Raw genomic sequence first — 22,920 nt, forward strand, 5'->3', positions numbered from 1 at the left:
CCCCCCATGCAGTTTTACCTCTGCCTCTCTCACCTCCTCTCTGTTTCTCCCTGCAACCAATATCTCCTCTGTTTCTCCACATACAGTACCTCATACCCCTATTGTCCAGCAGTGCCTGTCTGTCTCTCTCCCCCAGTATGCAGCAATGCCCATTCTCTCTCTCTCTCCTCTACTCACAACACTATTCATCATTTTCCTTGCCTATCTCTCTGCCCATCATCGCCCCTATTTCCATCTCACTCCCTCCTAAGCAGAATTTCCTCTATCCACTTTCTCAGATACTCTCCAGCCCATAGCCTCTGTCTCTCCCACACTTTTATTCAGTATTTCACCACACTTTCTCTATCTCCCCCACCCCTGCCCATCCAGTCATGCTTTTCTTTTTTTCCTCCCCACCTATTCACTGCCATCCGCAACTGCAGCACAGTTTCATTCTTCCTTCTTCTTGTACCTCTGCCACCGGTCCCCCGCTAATAAGCAATGATAGAAGAGCGCGGGACCCGACTCTACAGCATCGCTAGTGCTTCCTGTGACGGTTTTGCCTCTTCCGATGTAAACTTCCTGGACCGGCATAAGAAGTGCTAGCGGCGCTGCAGAGAGCCGGATCCTGCGCTCTTCTATCATTGTTTATGAGCGTGGGTCCGGTAGCAGCAGTGCAATGGGAGGGAGCTGTCACGTTTACAAAGCTGGAACTGCCGAGGAGCGGCAGTGGCAGGCAAAACCACCCCACACTAGAGACAAGGCAGAACTCTGACAAACAGTTAGGCTTCACCTGCACCTGGCCACTTTTCACCAAGAGTTGAGCTCCAGGCTTCAGGTGGCCGGCAGGACTTACGGGACAGGGAAGGACTGGATAACAGCTAGGCAGCACAGGGACAGCAAGGCAGGGAAAGGATAGGCTAAAGGACTGGACTGAAAGCTGCGAGCAGCCACTGAAACAGGGAACAAACACAGCTAGAGAGGAGACTGAACTGAAAGCTGCAAGCAGCCACTGAAGCAGGGAACAAACACAGATAAACCCAGAACTAGACAAAGACATACAAACAAGACACAAGACTGGGAAACAAGCAATACAGTAAACACGCAAGACCCTAAACTAAACATAGACTAACTAGAACAGGCAAGACTTCAGGCAAGAACAAGAGCAAGGAAACAAATTCAGGCTGAAGTGCAACAAGCACCAACATACCAGGGCCTTAGATGCAATGCAAAGGCAAAGGTAGAGAGGTTCCAAATGGCTAATAAGCCCAGCAGCAGCTGAGCTTCAGATGCAGCAATCATCAGGCAGCTACGGGTGCAGTGCAGGGTCAAACAAGAGACAAGTCTGGCAGCCTGGAAGATCCGGACTGGACTCGGCCAAAGTCTGGAATGGGCAGGCATAGCAAGACAGTCTATAGCAGTTCATGGCAGCCACCGGTTCTGGCCACCAGAGGGTGAGGAGAGCACGGACGTAACAGGAGCCAAACTTTTGCAGATCAGGGGTGGATGGGAGGAGAGAGGCAGTGGGTTTGGCAGGCAGGTAAGTTCGCGGTTCAGGTTGCCTCTTATACGGGGCGCCTATGGGGGGAGGGTCAGCGCCGGCAGTGGGCAGGCAAGACTGGGGATCTTTCCTGCCTGCCCTGAAGACTTCGCTGGACAACCTGGGTGGCTGGAGGGGGGCAGGGGAGAGAGGAAAATCGCTGGACATGGGTGGCTGGGGGGGGGGCAGGGGGAGAGGAGGGTCGATGGACATGGATGGCTGGAGGGGGGGCAGGGGAGAGAGGAGGGTCGATGGACATGGGTGGCTTGAGGGAGTTCAATGCAGGGGGCCAGACTGGGTGGCGGACGGAGAGGGGGAGCAGCGACGACCTCAGGGGAGGTGGAGGGGTGAGCAGCAGCAACCTTGGGGGCGTGGTGGCGAGGGCGGCAGGGGCAGGGCCTCGTGCTGCTATCGTGTGGTTGGTCAGTGCCGCATGTGACGTCAGTCTGATCTACGGAGCCTAACAGACCAACTCCGGAGAAAGCCACGGACACAGGCAGCAAGACACATAGAACGTTGGAGGTGAGAATTATTATATAGGATATGTATATAACACTCAAATAAGGTAAAATGTTTAAAAAATATATAATATATAAAGGATATATACAAATTATGTAAATTGAATTATATAACTTTTGTAGATGACCACATAAAATCACAATACAAAGGACGTAGAAACTGAGGAGATATATATTATGTAATATATATCCACTTTGATCCTGTGGAACTGGGTTCGATTCCCACTGCGGCTCCTTGTGATTGTGGACAAGTCACTTAACCCTCTTTGCCCCAGGTACAAAGTAAGTACCTGTATATATGTAAACCACTTTGAATGTAGTTGCAAAATACCACAGAAAAGCAGTTTATCAAGTCCCATTTCCCTTTCCCTCTTACTACTGTGTTTTCAGTACTGGTCTTTTCAGACTTTGGTTTTCTTCCACTCTTGTGTACTTTGCTGTTTTTGATTTGACATTAGCAGCTTACAAATGCCCTGAGTAGAACAAAATAGAATGGTTTATATATGTTGTAAATTTAGATATACTAAGCAAACATTATTATTGGATACTGCCTTAAAGCTTGTGTAGATGGGCAAATCAATAAGGAATCATAACTATTTGTCTTTAAGTGCAAAGTAAATTATTGCATTTTATTTATTGAAAGCTAATTTTCATCTTGATTTTGCACAGAAATAAAGGTTAACAAACAAAAACACGTTTTATTGGATTCATTTAATACTGTTCACAACATAGCAATTTAGAGCTGACCGGGCATTCCTCAGGTTGGAACAAAACGAGTAACAAACCACAGTAACAAAATATAAGTAAACCATAAAGTGTGGGGGGGGGGGGGGTTGTTTACTAACGCGGCTAACCAAAATGCATATCAATGATAGTGTGAAGGGGAGAGATGGTGGAAGTAATTTGATGGGCAATTAGAAGGCGACAAGCAGTGGAATTTTACGGCCCAGGTCAACCACACGTGACTATTCTAGCTGAGTTTAGTATAGCAAGCATTTCCGTCTATTACCAAACCCCAGCGAGTCACAGACTGGATAGGGGACCCTCAGCCATTTCTACCTACCACTCCCATTCTCTTTCTCCAAACCAACCAACACCAGGCGTGACGTAATCCCAGCAGTTCGGCTCTTTTCTCATTGGTGCGCTCCTCCGGAGGGGTGGGGACCAGGTGGCGGACATTTTCTCCTGCGGTTGCAGGTTGAAAGGGCGAGAGTGACGGGACGAGAGAGGCGCGAGGGCAGCATGGGGTGAGGAGGAGCGGAAGAAGCCCGCCGCTGGCGCGTGGGTGGGCGAAGAAGCAGAAGGGTCGTGTATTTACCTGCAGCCCTGGCTTCCGCTCGGTAAGGCGACTCGCGTCTCTTGTGAAGGTTGAATTAACAAGCTAAGCATGTGTGTACGCGTTGGTGAGACCGCATTTGAGCAATTGCCCCGTGTTCCAGTGGTGATAGTATGCACATCCCTCGTAGCTCCTACGGGGCCTGGACAACGGGAGCAGCCCTTAACCTGAGATCGGCTTGGACTGCCTAGTGTTCGGTGTCGCGCTTTTCCATAGGCGCCAACTTTGTAAGCTGATTGGGGATTTTAAACTCGGTACAAACTACCCTTCTCGTGTCAAGGGAGGAGTTTGTCCAGTGTTAGGGATGCTCAAGCACCTACAGAGCTGGCACCTATTGCTGACCTTCACGGGATTACCTGGCATTATCCTACTGAGTGTACGGGTGAATGTTAAATATCTTTTGTCTGAAAAGTCCTCATCAATCCTGTTTTTAAACCTTCCTTAGCCAAAAGAGATCACTTCTACCCGACCGTTTTCAGTTTCTTTGTATACCAGTTGGGTGCTTTTGTGTATGTTTCTTGTGTGTTCACACATGAAATGTATATGTCATGTTTATTAGTATATATTGTCCTAAAGAATGTATTACCATCTTCAAATTTTTTATACTTCCAAATGTTTTTTGTTTCTCAAGATGCCCTTTTTTGTAGGTAATATTAAATGTATGTAGTGGTACATTAAATCAGTCAACTAAGAAGGATAAGGATTTAGATATGTTAGCAGAAATTGGTATTTGGTCTGTATTTCTGCTTACGGAAAAAACAAAATAAGGTGAGGTTTTTGGAACATGAGCACCTAAACAAAAATTGGTGGTCCTAACAGAGAAACTTCAACTTTTGTAATGAAGCATAGATTACTTGGTGCCCCATAACAGCTTACCTGTCTCTGTGCTGCTTGACAGAGATCAACTGAGCCATAATGGGAGGAGGAAGGTGTGGAGGAGAGAGAAAGGGATAAAGTGCTGTTGCCCAGTTCCACTGGGGACATGAAACCATTTGGAATTAGCTCAAATTGGGAGCAATAAACCTCTTAAATAGCAATTCTCCTTGAAAGGGTGTGAGACAGCTTTCTCAAAGAAGTGATTGTAATACCCACTGTACCTGAATGTAACTCACCCTGAGCAACTACTAAAAGGTGTGAGTAAAATCAAATTAATTAGTAATTCTCCCAGAAAGGGTATGAGACAGCATTCCAAGACCCTGATGTAGAAAGGTTTGCAGTAGAGCTGCACACAGATGTCTGAACACATGACTTCTACTGCAAGAAGCAAACTGGATGCAAATTATGCATGGCAAATAGGGGGGGGGGGGGTATGCTGGACTCGTGCAGCCATGCTTACCACAGAACCTTGTATTATTGTGCACATGTCCAAACCAAAAACGAAAATGTCAACATACACCGATGCTTGTTTTTCTATGCCTAAATATGTGCCTTGCACAAATTTGTTTGTACTTCAAATTTTTGAGAGGCTCATGTTTAGGCACAAGACAAAGGCACTGATTTGTGCTTTCACTTTGTTTTATTTGAACATGCACATGTTTGTTATTGTACCATCTGCCTTAAAACTTGCACGAGCTTCCTTCTGCCTGCATAACAAGACAAAAAGCAGTACATAAATGAGAGAGTGACAAGAAATCCGTTCTGCAAAACCACCTAGGATACCGTGGACCCTTGTGGAAACATTCTTGCATTATGAATGTGTCAGAAGTGGGCAAGTGTCCTCTGCATTACACACAATATCTTAACTCATTAGCATGCATTTTAATAAACCTGGGCTGTTCTTCCCACATGAGCTAGCACCCACACACTATTCTGTTGTGCACATCGTTTAGTGCGGCTAAGCTTGCGGTTGCTTTCTGCATTGACCCCCAAGTGAGGTAGTGGTAAAAAGTTTCTTGAAATTCTAGAATCTATGAAAGAATCCCAGCTAGCCCTTACCTGTGAGGAAAGCAAAGGTCAAACTGATGTATTTACATTATATACCAACAGTTGTGAGAGATGTTACAGTGGTTTTATTTCTGGTTGTTTTAATTGATTGGGGTTTTGTTTGTGTGTATATTGTGTGTTTTCCTGTTCCCCACTCTGAATGATAGATGCAGTGGGTTCCAAATGTTTTAATTTTTTTTATAAATTAGCATATCAGTTTGTCAATTTAAAAATACAGTAACCAAGAAAAACACCAAAAATAACACAATACAATAAAATCTTGTTAAAACCCATCCCCCAACATAACATAACCAAATATCATCTGAGAAAAACGAAAAGCTTTCAAGTGCTTCCTAAAAGAAAAAAAAATCAGTTTCTGATCATAAATACATGCGAACAGCATTCCACCTTTCTACAGCCATTCTAAGGGCACCTTTTATAAAGTAGTGCTACCAATTAGCATGTGCTGAATGTGAAGAAGCACGTGGAAATTGAGTGGGCTTTTTTGCATTCATGCCGCTAATCAGTAGTGCTCTTTGTGAAAGGAGCCCTAAAAATCCGCAACTGAAACTACATGGAAGTAAATTCTCTTACAAATACAACTTGAAACCATTCAGCATACTGGGAACACAATTCTCATTGGGAAGCACGCACTTTATTTTGAAGGTATATAGGCCCAACCCCAAATGTACCTTGGAGAGATAAGCAAGACAATATTCAGGAAAAATACGATATTGGGCTTTTTGGTTTTTGTCTGTCATCTTTGTTTCGCAGTGTAGGATGCCATCAACTCCCACTTGGCTACAATCCAGTAATCAGTTGTCACTCTTGCAGGTCTGCGACTGTATGAAAAAGACAGCAGATGATTAAAGTGGCCATTTTTGTCAAAGGCTGCAACAAAAGTAGAGTTATGTGAAATAATAATTGCTGACAGGATGGTCCAATTTGATTTCATACTTATGGCTAGAAAATTTTGTGTTTTTCTTTTTTCTTTCTTTTAGTGCACTGGCTTTGACAGGAAGATAACTGTCCATTAAATAGAGACCTGCTACATATCTAGCTATATGCCAGCGGGAAAAGAGCATTTTATAGGTCAGTTATAGCTTGAAAATATATGGACAGATTGATGTGTATGATCATGTGTTGTAAAGCAGTGTAGACTCATGATCTATGAAGTAGGTTTTTCATTTTACAAAAGAAAAGAAATGCATAAAGAGTGGCATTTTAAAGGAAGCTTTTTTTTTTTGGGGTGGGGGGTGGGGGGAGGCTATATCAACAGAACAAGAGTCACAGAAATGATCAATCTTGTTCAGTGCTCATGTAGGAAAGAGAGAGCCACCATCTCATATGCTATTACCCTTGATAGCTCTGCAACAAGTCACTCTTGCTATATTTGGTAATGTTCTTTTTGTCTTGCACAAAAAATTGATTCTTACTGTTTAATTTTTTTCTTTATATTCTGCTCTTTATCTCATGAGGTTGTTCATGCACTGTATATAGCTAACATTTCCTGATCGCATTACTGTACTCCCCTAAAATTGTTCATTATAGATTTCCATATCACCCTGCAGGTTAGTATCATAGCAGTTGATGATTTATCAATTAAAAAAAAAAATACTCAAGAACAACAACTAGCCATTCTTGAAGCAACCAACTAGAAATCATTATGGGAATTGAATTTCAGAAGGCCACTACCTGTCCTCAGCAGCCTAGGCCCCAAATTCCTCCCCAAAAGCTTGTTGAAACATATGTCTTCAGTGGGTTTATAAGACTAAAGTGTGCTAGTGCTTTTAGCACACGCTAACGCTAGAGACACCCATAGGAATATATGGGTGTCTCGCTAAAAACGGTAGCGTGCCTACAGCACAGCTTAGTAAACAGATCCCTTAGTGTTTTGGGAAGCCTATACAAAAGTCCCACTTTGAGCCTGCAAATAGGTGGGAAAACGTGGGATACAAATGCAATAAATAAGTGAGAGAGCCAAAAAATTAAAATGTGGAATGCTGAATACCCTCTAGATGTGCACCAGAAGGAGAGGTTTTTAGTTATTCCCTATCTCTCAGAATGTAAAGATCTTGTTGGGGGTGAGGGATAATAGGGTAACAAGACATTAAACAAAGGGAGAGGATAATTAGATCTTATGAACTGTACACAACAATTTATATATCATCCAGAAGCTAATAGGCAGCTGGTGACTCTTTAAAGAGCAATTATGGAGGGGATTCATCAAGGTGTGGTAAAAGTTCACCCTTTACCACACCTTGATGGTCTGTGGGATTCAGCAACCTGCAGTATCCTTGTACCACAGGTTGCTGAATCCCAGCCAAGGGAATAACGCTGTTTGCAATCTACTTTGTAAGCAGCGTTATTCCCATCTGTGGCCTGGTGCTCCTAGTCTGCAGCTTTGGGTTGTTCCCCCCCCCCCCCCCCCCCCTCACTCCTAGTGCCTACCATAAGTCTTTATTAGTGGTCCAGGGGGTACATGGTCTGAGGGCTGTTCAGGCAGAAGTGATGCCCAATCACTCCTGCCCACTCCGGATGCTGACCTCCAGTGGCGCTCCTAGCGGTAGTCTCGCGTGACTACCACTAGGGGATCATATTTCCTTATAATAGGCAGCCAGTGACATAGAGCTATTATGGAGGGGATTCATCAAGTTCTTTATCGCACCTTGTTGCCTCTTGAAACTACCACTAGGGGCACCATTGGAGGATGGTGTCCAGAGTGAACAAGAGCAATTGGTCATTGCTCCTACCTGAAGAGCCCAGTGCTCCCAGATGGTAAAATAACTCCAGCTTCTTGCTGGGGCTATTTTACTGGCCTTTTTTGGCCCTAATACGACTTATGGTGTATCACCGCAAGTTGCATTAAGGTATTTGCATAGTAATGAGATGCATTTACATGTATTTCATCTCATTACTCACTATTGTGTGATGACTATAGTGCTGCACTATTTTCAGAAAAGAGGCATTAGGGCTGTTTAAGTTGTGTTAAGCACTAATTAACGTGACTTAAAGCCCTAATGCTGCTTGATGAATACCTCCCCCCCCCCCCCCCCCCCCCTTGTGTAGCATCGTAAAACTTGGCACCATAAATGACCTAATTGCTGTGTTCTGTATCAATTGCAAATGCATATCCAGTTTTAAAGGGCATTACAATAGTCTAGTCTAAATGCAACAGAGGCACACACAAGAGTCATCATTGCTCTGTTGTCCAGAAAGTTGGCATTACATTCTCTTGGCTAACCCTTATACTGCCTCAAATTTAGCAGTGAATTTCTTTCATAGTGCTTACTTCTGTGCATTGTAGAGGAATACCTAATGACCATATTACCAGTCATTTAAATATACTGTGTGCCTGTGTGTACTGTGCAAGTTAACTTCTATGCTGACCAACTTTATGCACCCAATAATGTGTATACTTAGCAGTATGTAAGAGCATATGAATAGCCATACTGGGTTAGACCAATGCTTCATCTAGCCCAGTATCCTGTTTCCAACAGTGGCTGATCCCGGTCACAAATACCTGGCAGAAACCCATATAGTAGCAACATTCCATGCTACCAATCCCAGGGTAAGCAGTGGCTTCCCCCATGTCTTGTCTCAGTAACAGACTGTGGACTTTTCCAAACCTTTTTTTAAACCCAAATTTGTTAACCGCATACTCTAACAATGAGTTCCAGAGCTTAACTATTCGTTGAGTGAAAATATATTTTCTCCTGTTTGTTTTATGTGATTCCATGTAACTTCATTGAGTGTCCCCCTAGTCTGTGCACTTTTTTGAAAGAAAAAAAATCGATTCACTTTTACCTGTTCTACACCACTTAGGATTTTGTAAACCTCAATCATATCTCCCCTTAGCTGGGTTTTTTTTCCAAGCTGAAGAGCCCTAATTTTTTTTAGCCTTTCCTCATGGGAGAGTAGTTCCATCCTCTTTTTTTTAAATTTTGGTCACTCTTCTTTGAACCTTTTCTAATTCCGCTATATCTTTTTTTGAGATACCGTGACCAAGATTGAATGCAGTACTTAAGATGAGATTGCGGTGCAGAGGCATTATATTATTCTTGGTCTAAATTTACCTTTCCTAATAATTCTAAGTATCCTGTTTGTTTTTTGGCCATGGCCGCACACTGTTCAAAAGATTTCAGCATATTGTCTACAATGATACCTAGATCTTTTTATTGACTGCTGACTCCCAAGATGGACCCCTAGCATCGGGTATCTATGATTTGGCTTATTTTTCCCGCTGTGCCTGACTTCACATTTGACACAAACCCAGTGAAGGTAACCAGACAACGTTGAACAATAACAAATATTTATTAATATCAAACTTGACACAGACTGTGTTTCGGCCTATTAGGCCTGCATCAGGAGTCTTAAAGGATGTTGATGATAAGGAAATCCATTTGCTTTCAAAGATGTCTATAAGTAAAGAAATAGGCCACTTTGGCATGAACGCAGGTATTCGCTACACAAAAAAAAAACTCAGACCAACTCCGTGGACAACCACGATTAATTGTTATAGACCAGCTGAAACACTGCCCGTGCCAAGTCTTGGATATTAATCAATATTTAACATCATCTGGTTATTTTGGTCACCTTTACTGTGTTTGTGTCGTGGACTGCACGGCTTTGTTCTGTGCTTATCTTCACTTTGCATTTGTCCACATTAAATTTCATCTGCCATTTGAATGCCCAGCCTTCCAATTTTCTATTGTATTCCTGCAATTTTACATAGTCTTCATGTGTTTTAACAGCTTTGACTAGTTTTGTGTGTTCTGCAAATTTAATCACCTCACTTGTCATTCCGATCTCCTGATTACATTTGCTTGCAGTTCCTTTCTGCATTGACCCTTGAATGTCTCATTTTTGTTTTTTCAGCATAAAATTTTTTAGTAACACCAAAAAAAAAATTGCACACAGGCCAATTGCCGACATCAGAACTCATATACAAGACTAAATTCCCCACACTTCCCCAACTCACTCCCCTTCCACAAAGAAAAGAAAGGAAGGGGGAAAAGGATAGTCAAAAGTAAAACCATAGAGCGCAAGGCACCTCAAGTCATTTCCTTCCAGAGTTGATAGGGCTGCCAGATCACTTGAAAGCAGCTCAAGAACTATTTTTTTTTATGGCAGTCAGTTTAGATATCAAATAGTCCAATTTAGCCTGCAGCTCCATCTGCCTCCAAGCAGAAGCCAAGCAAATCCTTGCTGTACTTACAGTTGAAGCTAGCAGACAAGAGTAGTCATCTAGAGAAACAGGCTATCCATTAAGTGAAGAAATAATGGATGTTCAATGGGCAAGGCATAGGTAGCAAGTCATGTAGAAGCTGGGAGACAAATTTTCTCAAATTTTTGTACCTTAACTCACACCCATCAAATGTGCACAAAGGTATCCTGCCAGCAGTGTCCAAAGATCCGCTTGAGTCGGGCAGGAATATACCACCACTGAAACAGCATTTTGTATCCTTGTTCCATATAATTAGAGGCAATGGATACCTTTAAAAGCTGCACATATAATGCTTCCCACTGCTTGGAATCCAGTGTATATCCCAAAATATCTTCCCATCTCTTCTCTTAGAGATGAATGGTGGGATGACTATACTGCAAGGCTTTGTACAGTCTGGAGACAAGACCAGTTCCCACTCCCTGTCAACCATCCCCCTCCCACAATCAGGGAGCAGTTTTATATACATGAAGTCTCTCAGTTGACAGTAATAGAAATAGGTGTTCTCAGGCCATATTCATCCTGGAGTGCCTCAAAGGAAATAAGAGTCCTATATCAACAGTTGACACAATACCCAAGGCCCTTCCTGGTCAACACTGACATTTTAACTGCATTAACTCTACCTACCCAGTACACTCTCAACCCTTCCCAGCAATCCAAATCTGCCACCATTCAAGAAGTAGAGGGTAATTAAGATTATACAACATATTGAAATCCGCTGGGTATATTCATTCCTAAATAAGTAAGGCTCCAAGCCACCAACTGAAATCTGCTTTTAAGACTGGTTGAGTGAGGGTCATCCACTTTAATGTTCGTTATTTCAGACTTCGTGATATTATGTTCAAAAACAGACATCTTCCCATATTAAGACATAAGATGTGGGATGGCATAGAGGGAGTGCCTTGGATCAGTAAGTGTAAAGAGAATATCGGCATACTGTAGAATTTTATGAACCTGCTCAGCCACCTGAATTCCCCGAACCTCCTGGCATTCCTGTATCACTTGTGCCAGAGTTTCCATAACTAATGCAAATATTAAAAGGGGAAACTGGGCAGCCCTGACCAGTACCCCGATACAGGGGGAAATAATCAGTATAGGCTCTGCACTTTCTGCTTTATTGTTTAACGTCTATATGGCTTTGTTAGGTAGAGGTGTGTTGTTTTTTTTTTTTTAGGAATTTACAGGTAGAGTACAGGATTTATGCCTATGTGCAATTTTGCTTTTCAGTTCAAGGAGGTTTGGCTGGATTGATTGAACAATTGAGTGATTGTATGTCATCTGTTCAAAGATGGATGTATTTGAATAGATTGGTTTTAAATTTTAGTAAAACAGAATTAATGTTTGTAGGAAAGGATGAGGATCTCCTATAATGTCGATCTGTGAGCTATGTTAACAGCAGAGGAATGTATTCATGTTTTAGGCGTCATTTTGAACCTTTAAGGATCTAGTATTGCAGGTGGTTGTTGATTTGTTAGCAAAGTTGTGACTTATGTTGTCACAATGTGACTTTCAGTCTGTGGTACAAAGCTCAGTGATGTTTTGTGTTGATTTCTGCAATGCGCTGTATTTGAGTTTGTCAAAATAAAAAAATACAGGCATTGCAGTGATACAGAATGCTTCTGCTCGATTGTTGGCAGGTGTATCCTGGTTTCAGCATCTCCAATATTACACTCTTTGCACTGGTTCCCAGTCCATGCTTCAGTACAGTACAAGGTGATACGTTTGGTGCACCGAGCATTGTACTCTGTGTTCCCCGATATCTTAAAGATGTAATTAAGGAATGCCAACCTGTTAGATCCTTGTCGTCTGAAAATTTGAAGTTCTTGGTGAATGATAAATTGAAATCTCTGACATATGCCAACAAATGGAATACTGCATGTTCGATGATAGGTCATAGTAACATAGTAGATGACGGCAGAAAAAGACCTGCACGGTCCATCCAGTCTGCCCAACAAGACAACTCATGTGTGATACGTTTTGTGTATACCCTACTTTGATTTGTACCTATGCTCTTCAGGGCACAGACCGTATAAGTCTGCCCAGCACTATCCCCGCCTCCCAACCACCGGCTCTGGCTCAGACCGTATAAGTCTGCCCAGCACTATCCCCGCCTCCCACTACCAGCTCTGTCCACAAATCTACTATAATAATTTGCACCGCCAATGTTCTGAAGCTGACCATGGCACACCGAAGTGAAGCGTTCGTAAGGTTCATCAGTCTGTCACCATCTCTCTCTGTCCCGCCCTCGCGTCAAAACGTGATGACGTTGAGGGCGGAACAGTGAGAGGGAAGGGCACGCTGCAGAGTTGCCAGGCAAAGGAACACAACGTCCCTCCCTCCCTTCCAGTTCCATGCCCTCTCCCTTCGATTTTTAAGTCATCTTCACTTAACAAGTCAGGGTTACGGCAGCAGCAGTAAAACGCGTGCAGGCTCGGCCTTTCTGTCTCTCTCAGCTGTGGTCCCGCCCTCATTTCCTGTTTCCACAAGGGCAGGACCACAGCTGAGAGAGAGAGAAGGGCCGAGCCTGCACGCGTTTTACCACTGCTGCCTGCCGCTGTAACCCTGATTTGGTAAGTGAAGATTACTTTTAAAAATCGGAGGGAGGAGGGACCCTGGACCTGGGAGGGAGGGGGGGTCGACCCTGGACCTGGGAGGGAGGGGGGACGACGACCCTGGAACATGGAGGGAGGAGGCGCCCTGGCACACGCTCTCTCTCTCACAGACACACTCGCACCCAGTCTCACTCTCTCTGTCACACACATACACTCGCACATTCACTCTCTCTCTCACACACACACTCTCAAACATATACACTCCGAGGAAAACCTTGCTAGCGCCCGTTTCATTTCTTTGAGAAACGGGCCTTTTTTACTAGTTTGGAATAAATTACTAGGTTATTTGAAAATGTGTAGTAGCAGGGTTCAATCAGTAAGTTACTGAATACATATCTGTTTGAACATGAATGGGGCTGATGATATCTGTTTTATTTGGAATATTGTATAATTTGGTGTCCATCTTTGTTTTACTGTGTGTTGATTTGTGATCCACCTAGTTGAGGCAGACTAGAAATTTTAAAATAATTAAATATGCCCCATTGAGTTGCCACCGGGTCTTTATAAATAAGAGACAACCAGCCCCCCCAAATTCCATCAAACCCAAAATGATGTAGAGTGGCCATCCTAAAGGGCCATGAGACCTGTCAAAGGCCTTCTCCGCGTCCACCGCCAGCAGCACCATCAGAGAAGGCCCCTGATGGGCCACCCAGATAAGATCTAATAAGCAGTGAACATTGTTAGCCAACTCCCTGCCTGCAATAAAGCCAGATTGATCGCCATGAATAAGATCAGACAGAAAACGCTGAAGCTGGGCAGTCAATATGTGCATGAGAAGCTTATAATCAACCCCAGGTAGGGAAATGGGTCAATACGGTCTGCAGTGGTCAGGATCTATCCCGGGCTTAAGCAATGATGCTTTCCTAAGATATAGAGGGTGTAGACATTCTAGGAGTAAAGAATTATACATATGTGTCAAAAGATCCACTATAATATGCACAAACTTCTTGTAGAAGAAGTTGGAAAAAACATCCAACCCTGGTGCTTACGAGGGAAGTTGTGTGGTATCTGTGAGCGCTTCCTCCATTATGATGGAAGAATATAGTTGTGCTCCCTCTCACTAGATGACAAACTGGGAAGAGAAATCCCTGACAAATACTCCTCAAGGTCAATAGAAGGGACCACCTCTGCAGGCAAGTACAACGGAGTGTAATACTGAATAAAGACTTGTTCTGTGGCCTTATCTCCTTTGATCATCCTCCCCCCTCCCCGATCCTTCACCCATACAATCTGGGTCCGAGCCTGCTGTTCCCTAAGCTTATTATCTAGCAAGCATCCTGCCTTGTCTTCCCCATTCAAAAAAACTCCTGGCAAGTCCTTTGAAGCCTTCTAGTAATATCCTTCAATTCTAACTCCTGTAACTCCCGCAGGTAAGTCTCTAAATCTCGCAACACTTCAAAACGTTTTGGGTAAGATCTGTGGGCACGTTTAGGTTTATAAAACTGTGCCTGAAGCTTCATCTGCCTCTCTCTTCTAGCCTTATGCCTAAAGGTACCTCAGAGATACACATCCCTCACACAAATGATTTAAAACCTTCCCATAGTGTGACTATATCATTGAGGACAAAGTATTCTTGATATCGGCCTCTAGCAATGACAAAGTAGGGGCTCTAAGAGCAGTGATCATTCAGTCTCCAAAACTGCTTACCTGCTGCATACCTGGGTGAAGAGACACAGAGGATGACTGGTGCATGATCAGACCAAATTCTGGGTTCAGTGTTTAACTCTAAGACCCAGAGAACAGTGACACTGCTCCAAAAACCACATATCTATCCTAGTGTAAGAATCATTGAAGAGCTGGAAAGTATAATCACACTCCTCAGGGTGATAAAGATGCCACACATCCTCCAAACCCATTTGCCCCCTGAGGCATGCCCTATCTGTCTTGGCATACTTAATTTTGGCATTAGAATTATCAAACAGGAGATTACAGGTAAGATTGAAATCCCCACCTACAATCATGAGGCCTTCTTTAAACTCTAAAATATTGTGCTCCAAACAGTCCAAAAAAAAAAAAGCCCTTTGCTCAAAATTAGGAGCATAAATATTTAATAGGATATAGAGCTGTCCTTCCCAACTGACTCTTAAATAAATATCTGCCTTTGGGATCAGACAAGGTGGCCTTGACTACATAACAAATATTTGTATGTATTAAAATCCCAATTCCATTAGTTTTCTTATGCTTTTTATTTGTGGCTTGAAATACATATGGATAGTGACTATATGCTAAGAGCTGTTGACGGGAGGGTAACAAATGAGTCTCCTGAACAAACTCTACAGCCATGTTTGTATGGTGCACCTCTTTGAAAAACAATTGCCTCTTTTGGGGTGAATTGAAACTCTTTATAAGACAAAAATTGTAAACTATACTTGGTATCAACTCTAAGGTTGAGTCCAAAATACACCAGGTTAGAGACGTACAAACAGGATCCCCCTTACAACTCCCATCTCCCACAAGAGTAGCAGTATATTAATACATCTTTCCATGCCATTATCCCACTTCCACTAGAAAATAGGAACCCAGTATTAACCCACCCCACCCCACCCCACACTCCCTCCCCCCACTGTCAAACCCACAAAGTATAGGACCAACACTGAAAAATTGAGGTCCCACAAATAGAGGAAGAATAAGAGCCCCAGCAAACGGAGCCAACCCAGCATCAAAGTTAAGACACTTTAATCATAGATGCATAAAACATGCTCCCAAAAGAGTATAACATTAACATACATCTACAAACAGAAAAAACTAAGAAATGCAGTAAGATCAAGTACTCTTCCCAGCTTTCATTATTCGCTGTCACCCTGGCCCTTGTGAAGACTTCTTAGGCTGTGGTGAAGGAGCTGAAGCATCTGTCTTCGTGTGGGCCAAAAGACCCATAGCAATTAAGTTCTCTTTAACCACCGGGACAGAGGTGGCTATGTAGGTTTTACCCCCTACAGTGAAAGCCAGGCCAATAGGAAACAGACAATGATAACGTGCCTGCTTGTCCCGCAACAATTGAGTCCAGTCTCGGTACTCCCAAAACCTGGCCAACATGTAAGGAGCGACATCAGGATAAAATTTAACCTCTGACTCTTTCCAACCTTTGCGGCATAACATTTTCCTTGTCGCTATATTTATGGAGGCAGATAATTATATTGCTGGGCCAATTGGCCTTGTGAGATCCCAGGGCATGGTGGCGTCAAAGCAGAGGAGTCCCCACACGTATGCTAGGATGTGGCCAGCTAGTAGCGCTATAGAAATTAGTAGTAGTAGTTCCAGGACACAACTGTCTCTTTCAGATGGCATGGTGTGTGTGTTCTAGAGAGATGCAACAGAGTAACAATTATATGGAGCATAAAACAAACACTCAATTTCCACCAGCATGTGAAATTTTGTCTGACCGAACCAATCTCCCAAGTGCTACAATAAACATGCTTGATTGTAATGTTTTAAATTGGAAGTCCTAATCCCCCACTTTTCCATTCCCCTAACTTAGCATCTAGCCGTAATTTAGGATTTTTATACGCCCAGCAAAATGACTAAAGAGTCTATTAATCTCCTTCAGATCCTTTTGCAAAAGCCTCAAAGGAAGGGTCTGCATAACATTTAATCATCAGGGAAATTGGACCATTTTCAAAAGGTTGACCCTCCCCATCAAAGACAAAGGGAGATCCCTCCAGTCCTCCAACTTCCTCAGAGTGTCTACAATTAGGACCTTTACATTAGGGCCTCTATTGCTAGGCGGATCCCCAAATATTTAAAAGAACCGACCACCCAACGCAAAGGAAAATCCATACCCCAAGAGTTTTGCACCTGCAAGGATGATGGCAGAGCTTCTGATTTTTCCAAATTAAGACACAATCCTGCATAATCTCCATATTCCCGAATAGTTGTTAAGAGCTCCAGGAGAGAATCCTCTGGGTATGTAATATGGGCCAAGATATCATCAACAAAAGCTGCCACCTTGAAACAGTGAGGACCAATCTGCACCCCCCCCCCCCCCCCCCAATTTCCGAATTCGCCACAATCTCTCTAAGGAGGGGATCTAACGTGGCCTGAATAGGGGCGAAAGAGGACATCCCTGCCTTGTCCCTCTTAAGTACTGAGAAAACCAGGGACTCCCTCCCGTTGACCAAAACTTGTTCCCGGGGTGAGGATTATAGCGCTTTAATCACCGAGAGAAATCGTCCTGAAAAACCATGATGCCAAAGAAGCAAACAAAGTCCCAATGCACCCAATCAAAGGCCTTCTCAGTGTCAAAGCTAATAAGCAGGGACTGGAGGCTAACCCTTTTCCTATAGTCCAAGGAGGCCAAAATAGAACTAGCAACAGAGCGACCCCTCACAAAGCCCACTTGCGCTTCATGCAGGATTGTAGGTAGAATACGGGCCAGCCTATCTGCCATAATTTTTGCAAGAAGCTTAGTCTCACAGTTCAGAAGTGAGGGTGGCAAAGTAAGGATTTTAAACTTTACACAGTATGCAACAGTGAGCCAGTAGTGTTGAATGAATAATTGAGTGACATGATCAAATCTAGATACGCGACAAAGCAAATAGATGGCAATATTCTGACTTTATAAGAACATAGTGTTGCCATACTGGGACAGACTGAAGGTCCATCAAGCCCAGTATCCTGTTTCCAACATGGCCAATTCAGGCACAAGTACCTGGCAAGATCCCAAAGCAATGCAGTACATTTTATGCTGCTTATCCTAGAAATAAGCAGTGGATTTTCCCGTCCATTTTAATAATGGCTTATGGACTTTTCTCTTAGATATCCAAACCTTTTTTAAACCCTGCTAAACTAACTGCTTTTTCTGTCAATGAATTAGAGTTTAATTACACATTGAGTGAAGAAATATTTTCTCTGATTTGTTTTAGATTTACTACTTTGTAGCTTCATTGCGTGCCCCCTAGGCCTGGTATTTTTGGAAAGTGTAAACTAGTGATTCATGTCTACCTATTCCACTTCACTCATTATTTTATATACCTCTATCATATCTCCCCTAGCCACTTCAGCCTTTCTTCGTAGGGAAGTCATCCTATCCCCTTTTTCATTTTCGTTGCCCTTCTCTGTACCTCTTCTAATTCCACTATCTTTTTTGAGATGCGGTGACCAGAATTGCATGCAGTATTCCAGGTGCAGTTGCACCATGGAATGATACAAAGGCATTATAACTTTCTAATTTCCTTGGAAGTCATTCATGAGGTACTTTGTCAAATGCCTTTTGAAAATCCTGATACACAATATCGACCAGCTCACCTTTTATTCACATGTTTGTTCACCCCTTCAAAGAAATGTTGTAGATTGGTGAGGCAAGATTTCCCTTGACTAAATCCATGTTGGCTTTGTCTCATAAATCCATGCTTATGTATTTACTTTGTAATTTTGCTCTACCATTTTGTCTGGCACCGACGTCGGACTCACCTGTCTGTAATTTCCAGGATCACCTCTGGAACCCTTTAAAATCAGCGTTACATTAACTACCTTCCAATCTTCCGATACCATGCTTGATTTTAAAGATAAATTACATATCACCAACAATTATTACTTCAAGTTCATTTTTCAATTCTATTAATACTCTGGGATTGTTTTAAGAGACTCTGTAAGATCAGCATAAACTGTATTAGCATACTCCAATCATGTGGTAACAATGGCGTGAAGTGCCCACAAATATTTGCAAACTACTTTCGCCGACTGAGGTTCTGAGGATTAATGTTGATCCATCAATATTCCTAAGTAGCAAAAAGATTTGGACAGTGGTGTCAAGGAGCCAAGCAAACAAGGTACCACCAAAGGGCAATGACTATCACAAGTGATCCAACAGGCAGCTGATCTAGATTAATTGAAAATAAAACAATTGGAAGAAAGTCAAGAAGAAACAGCATTAAGACAAACTTGTTATTGGGTGAGATCAAGGGAAGTAGGATCAAAAAGGGCTACCAACAGGATACCGTTTTGGTATAATTGTACTCCAACAGCTTCTGTTCCTGAACTAACTTGGAGAGAGGACTCAAAGATATTAGAGGGGCAAGCACTGAGCCCTGCGGGACACTACCTGTACAGTAAAGGTATAGGAGTAAAGGTGGAAAAAGAAAGTGATAACTGAAAAGAACCAGAAAATAAGGCATACTACAAAACATTCTTTGTTAGACCAGTATCTGTTGAGTGGGTAATGATCAACTAAATCAAAAGCAGAAGTTGGATAAAGAGAAACCACCAACACTGTTCCCTCATCGAAAATTACATGGAAGTTCATTCATCAGACGTAAGCAATTGGGGATGGTGTATGTTGTAATTTTCGAAGAGCCTGATAAGTTGGGCAAACCCAGCTCTCTCTTGAACTTTGGAGATAAGAGGCGAGATTCAAAACTGGTCTACAATTTGTGAGAGCCGTTGGAGCAGTTGTGGTTTTTTTTTTTTTTTTTTTTAAAGAAGGGGACAAAAGGGAGCTTTCTTTGAGTGATGGTACTTCACCAGATTGAAGGCTGAGATTCAAAATTGCTTAAATAAAAGGGAATTAATACACAAAATGTAGTTTATCAATGGGAAAAATTTGCAATGCACCCAAAACTAAATAAATTAGCGACTGAAACCTCAGAGCTCCTAATTGTGTTTTTCTCTGTGTATACAATATTCTATATAGGGCACCATTTCTATCGTTGGTTTCAACTTAAGGGGAAAAAAAGAAACCATGAGAAAAACTCCATTTGGAGAAAAATGGCTGTTCCTAAGAAACCTCTTATATATATTCTTATTAAAGTGAATAAAAGGGACAACCCTAAGGTAGAGATGTTCATTAAGGAGTAAGTTCTGATTCATATAAGATGTAAAGTGAGACTGTAAATTGTTAAATAATTAAAATTGCAAAGTACTTGGTATATGTATTAAAGTCTCAAAGAATTGTAACCAAATAGGAAAGATAAATGATAAAGGGGATGGAATGGCTTCCCTATGAGGAAAGGCTAAAGCGGCTAGGGCTCTTCAGCTTGTAGAAGAAACAACTGAGGGAAGATAGAAGTCTATAAAATACTGAGTGGAATGGATAGATGTGCATCGCTTTACTCTTTTTCCAAAAATACTAGGAATAGGGGGCCCACAATGAATCTACTAAGTAGTACATTTAAAACAAACCAGAGAGAGTATTTCTTCACTCAACATGTAAATTAAACTCTGGAATTTGTCAGAGAATGTGGTAAAAGCAGTTAGCCAAACCTTTTTTAAACCCTGCTAAGCTAACTTCCTAAAAGTCCATAAGCCATTATTAAGATGAATTTATTTTATTTTTATTACATTTGTACCCCGCGCTTTCCCACTCATGGCAGGCTCAATGCGGCTTACATGTTGTATGCAGGTACTTATTTGTACCTGGGGCAATGGAGGGTTAAGTGACTTGCCCAGAGTCACAAGGAGCTGCCTGTGCCTGAAGTGGGAATCGAATTTAGGGAAATCCACTGCTTTATTTCTAGAATAAGCAGCATAAAATCTGTTTTACTGTTCTGGTATCTTGCCAGGTACTCGTGACCTGGATTGGCTACTGTTGGAAACAGGATACTGGCCTTGACGGACCTTCATTCTGTCCCAGTATGGCAGCGCTTATGTGCTTATACAGAAAGAAGCTACTAAAGGGGATGAAAAGGCTAAAGAGGTTAAGGCTGTTCAACGTGTGGTAGAGATGGTAGATAGAGAGGATGGAGGTCTATAAAATCATGAGTGGCGTGAACCAGGCAATTTTTATTATTATTTTTTAAAATACTCTTTAAAAAATAGAAAGACTAGGGAATATACCATGATGTTACTAAGTAGCAAATTTTAAAAATGAATCGGAGAATAATTTTTTTCTCTCTATTCCGTAATCTGACAATGAAGTCTGGAGTTTATAGTAAAAGCAGTTTAACATAACTGAGTTTAAAAAAGGGTTTGACAGGTTCCATAAACCACTATTAACATAGACTTGGGGGAAATCGCTTTTTATCCTTGGAGGTAATCTGCATGGAACACATCTATTTCTTGAGGACCTGCCAGGATCTTTGGTCTGACCCAGTATGAACATAAATTCAAACATGCATTACAATAATCCAACTACAATTATTTCAGTGGACTTTTATGATGTAATCTGCCTTGGGTCAGTGGAATATGTGTATTTTTAAACATATTCCCAGCTGAAATAATAAACATACATAGATATATGTATATTATACAAAGGACATTCTGGGTTTCAGGTTCTGGGTGTTCACATTTCATACATGTTATCACATAGGCTCCTTAATTTAATTTACCTCTAGCAATAGTGTGTGTGGTTAATTTGTGATGCAGGCTATAATACACACACTTTTTCTTGCATTTCCATCATGACTGTGTAATGTAAGTGGTCTTGTACCTGCACAGTTAAGTCCACCCTGTAGCAGTGTTCACTGAGGGTGCTTCAAGGGCCAGAACCAGATCTGGTTTCAGAGTAATTGCATAGGGAATGAAGTCTGATTCTTAGCCCTTGTTGAGAATTTGTTTCTCTCTGATCCTTCTGGGATTTGAGCTCAGTTAGTATCAGCCTGTGTTGTGAGCTGTTACAAAACACCAGACAGTTGTGAAATCCTCAAATTCTAATAAAACTCAACTTGCACATTTTTGTTGTATTCCTACTCTAGCAGAGGTATGTATGCAAGGAGCAGAGCACAAGGGGAATGTGTAAGATGGGTTTTATTACAATTCTTACGAAATACCAGATAGTATGAGAGAGTTTACAACACCATAGTGGCAACACAGGAGCCCAGAAGGATCATGCTTCCTCAAAAATACATACGCAACATGTGCTAAGAATCAGAACTACCAGTAACAGATTGAACACAAAACTGGGATCTAGTGCACCCCTCCCCCCCCCCCCTTGTGAATATCCTGTTAGAAAAGAAAACCCATGGGAGGCAGGCTCAGGGCTAACATGGACAGTGTGTATCTGCTGAAGTCACAGTCCCACACTCAGTGCGACATTTCTGTTGTAATTTGATTTACAGATATCCTGAACCTTGACAAGGGAAGTTACTAGACGTGGTCAGTGTGTTCACTATCGGGTTGATTTTTTTTTTTTGTTGTTGCTTCTAATGCACTATTTATGTTTAAAACTCACATACACAGTCAATTGTACATAAAACATCGTGGTCCACAAGACCAAGTATATACTTAGTTCTGTCTAATTCAGCAATTCCCAAACCTGTCCTGGAGGAACCTCATCCAGTCAGGTTTTCAGGATATCCATAATGAATATGCATGATATCAATTTGCACACATTGCCCCTTGGTATGCAAATCTATCTCCTAAATATTCATTTTTTGATATCCTGAAAACCTGATTGGCTGGGGTTCCCCCAGGACAGGGTATGGAATCACTGGCCTAAAGGATAGATCAAATGCACCCATTAGTGGTTCTCGACCAGTATGTTTATAGACAACAAGCACATGCTTTCTGTAACAATTACATGTACCTGCAGGCTGGGGAGAGTACAATGCAGAGGGCTATCTACTTGAAATCCCCAATACGCCTTTTCCCACATCCCTAATGATCATTGCTGCCACCAGCCCAAGCTGGAGATCAGCACTATTGAATCTTTAGCCCATGTGTGCTTGCAGCACAATTGCTCCTGCCATCAACCTGATCTGGAAATGCAGTATCCCGCTCATAAATGCAGGGTACTGCTCCCTCCACTGTGGCAGTGATTGCTGCCATTGCTGGCTGCAGAGGAGGAGGAGATAATCTGGTATGGAAGGTTTTCTACATAGGTTCTGAGTAGCTTATTTGCAGGGCTTGTGTTACTT

The sequence above is a fragment of the Microcaecilia unicolor genome, chromosome 4 (genome assembly GCF_901765095.1).
Source record: "Microcaecilia unicolor chromosome 4, aMicUni1.1, whole genome shotgun sequence".
In the NCBI taxonomy this organism is placed as follows: Eukaryota; Metazoa; Chordata; class Amphibia; order Gymnophiona; family Siphonopidae; genus Microcaecilia; species Microcaecilia unicolor.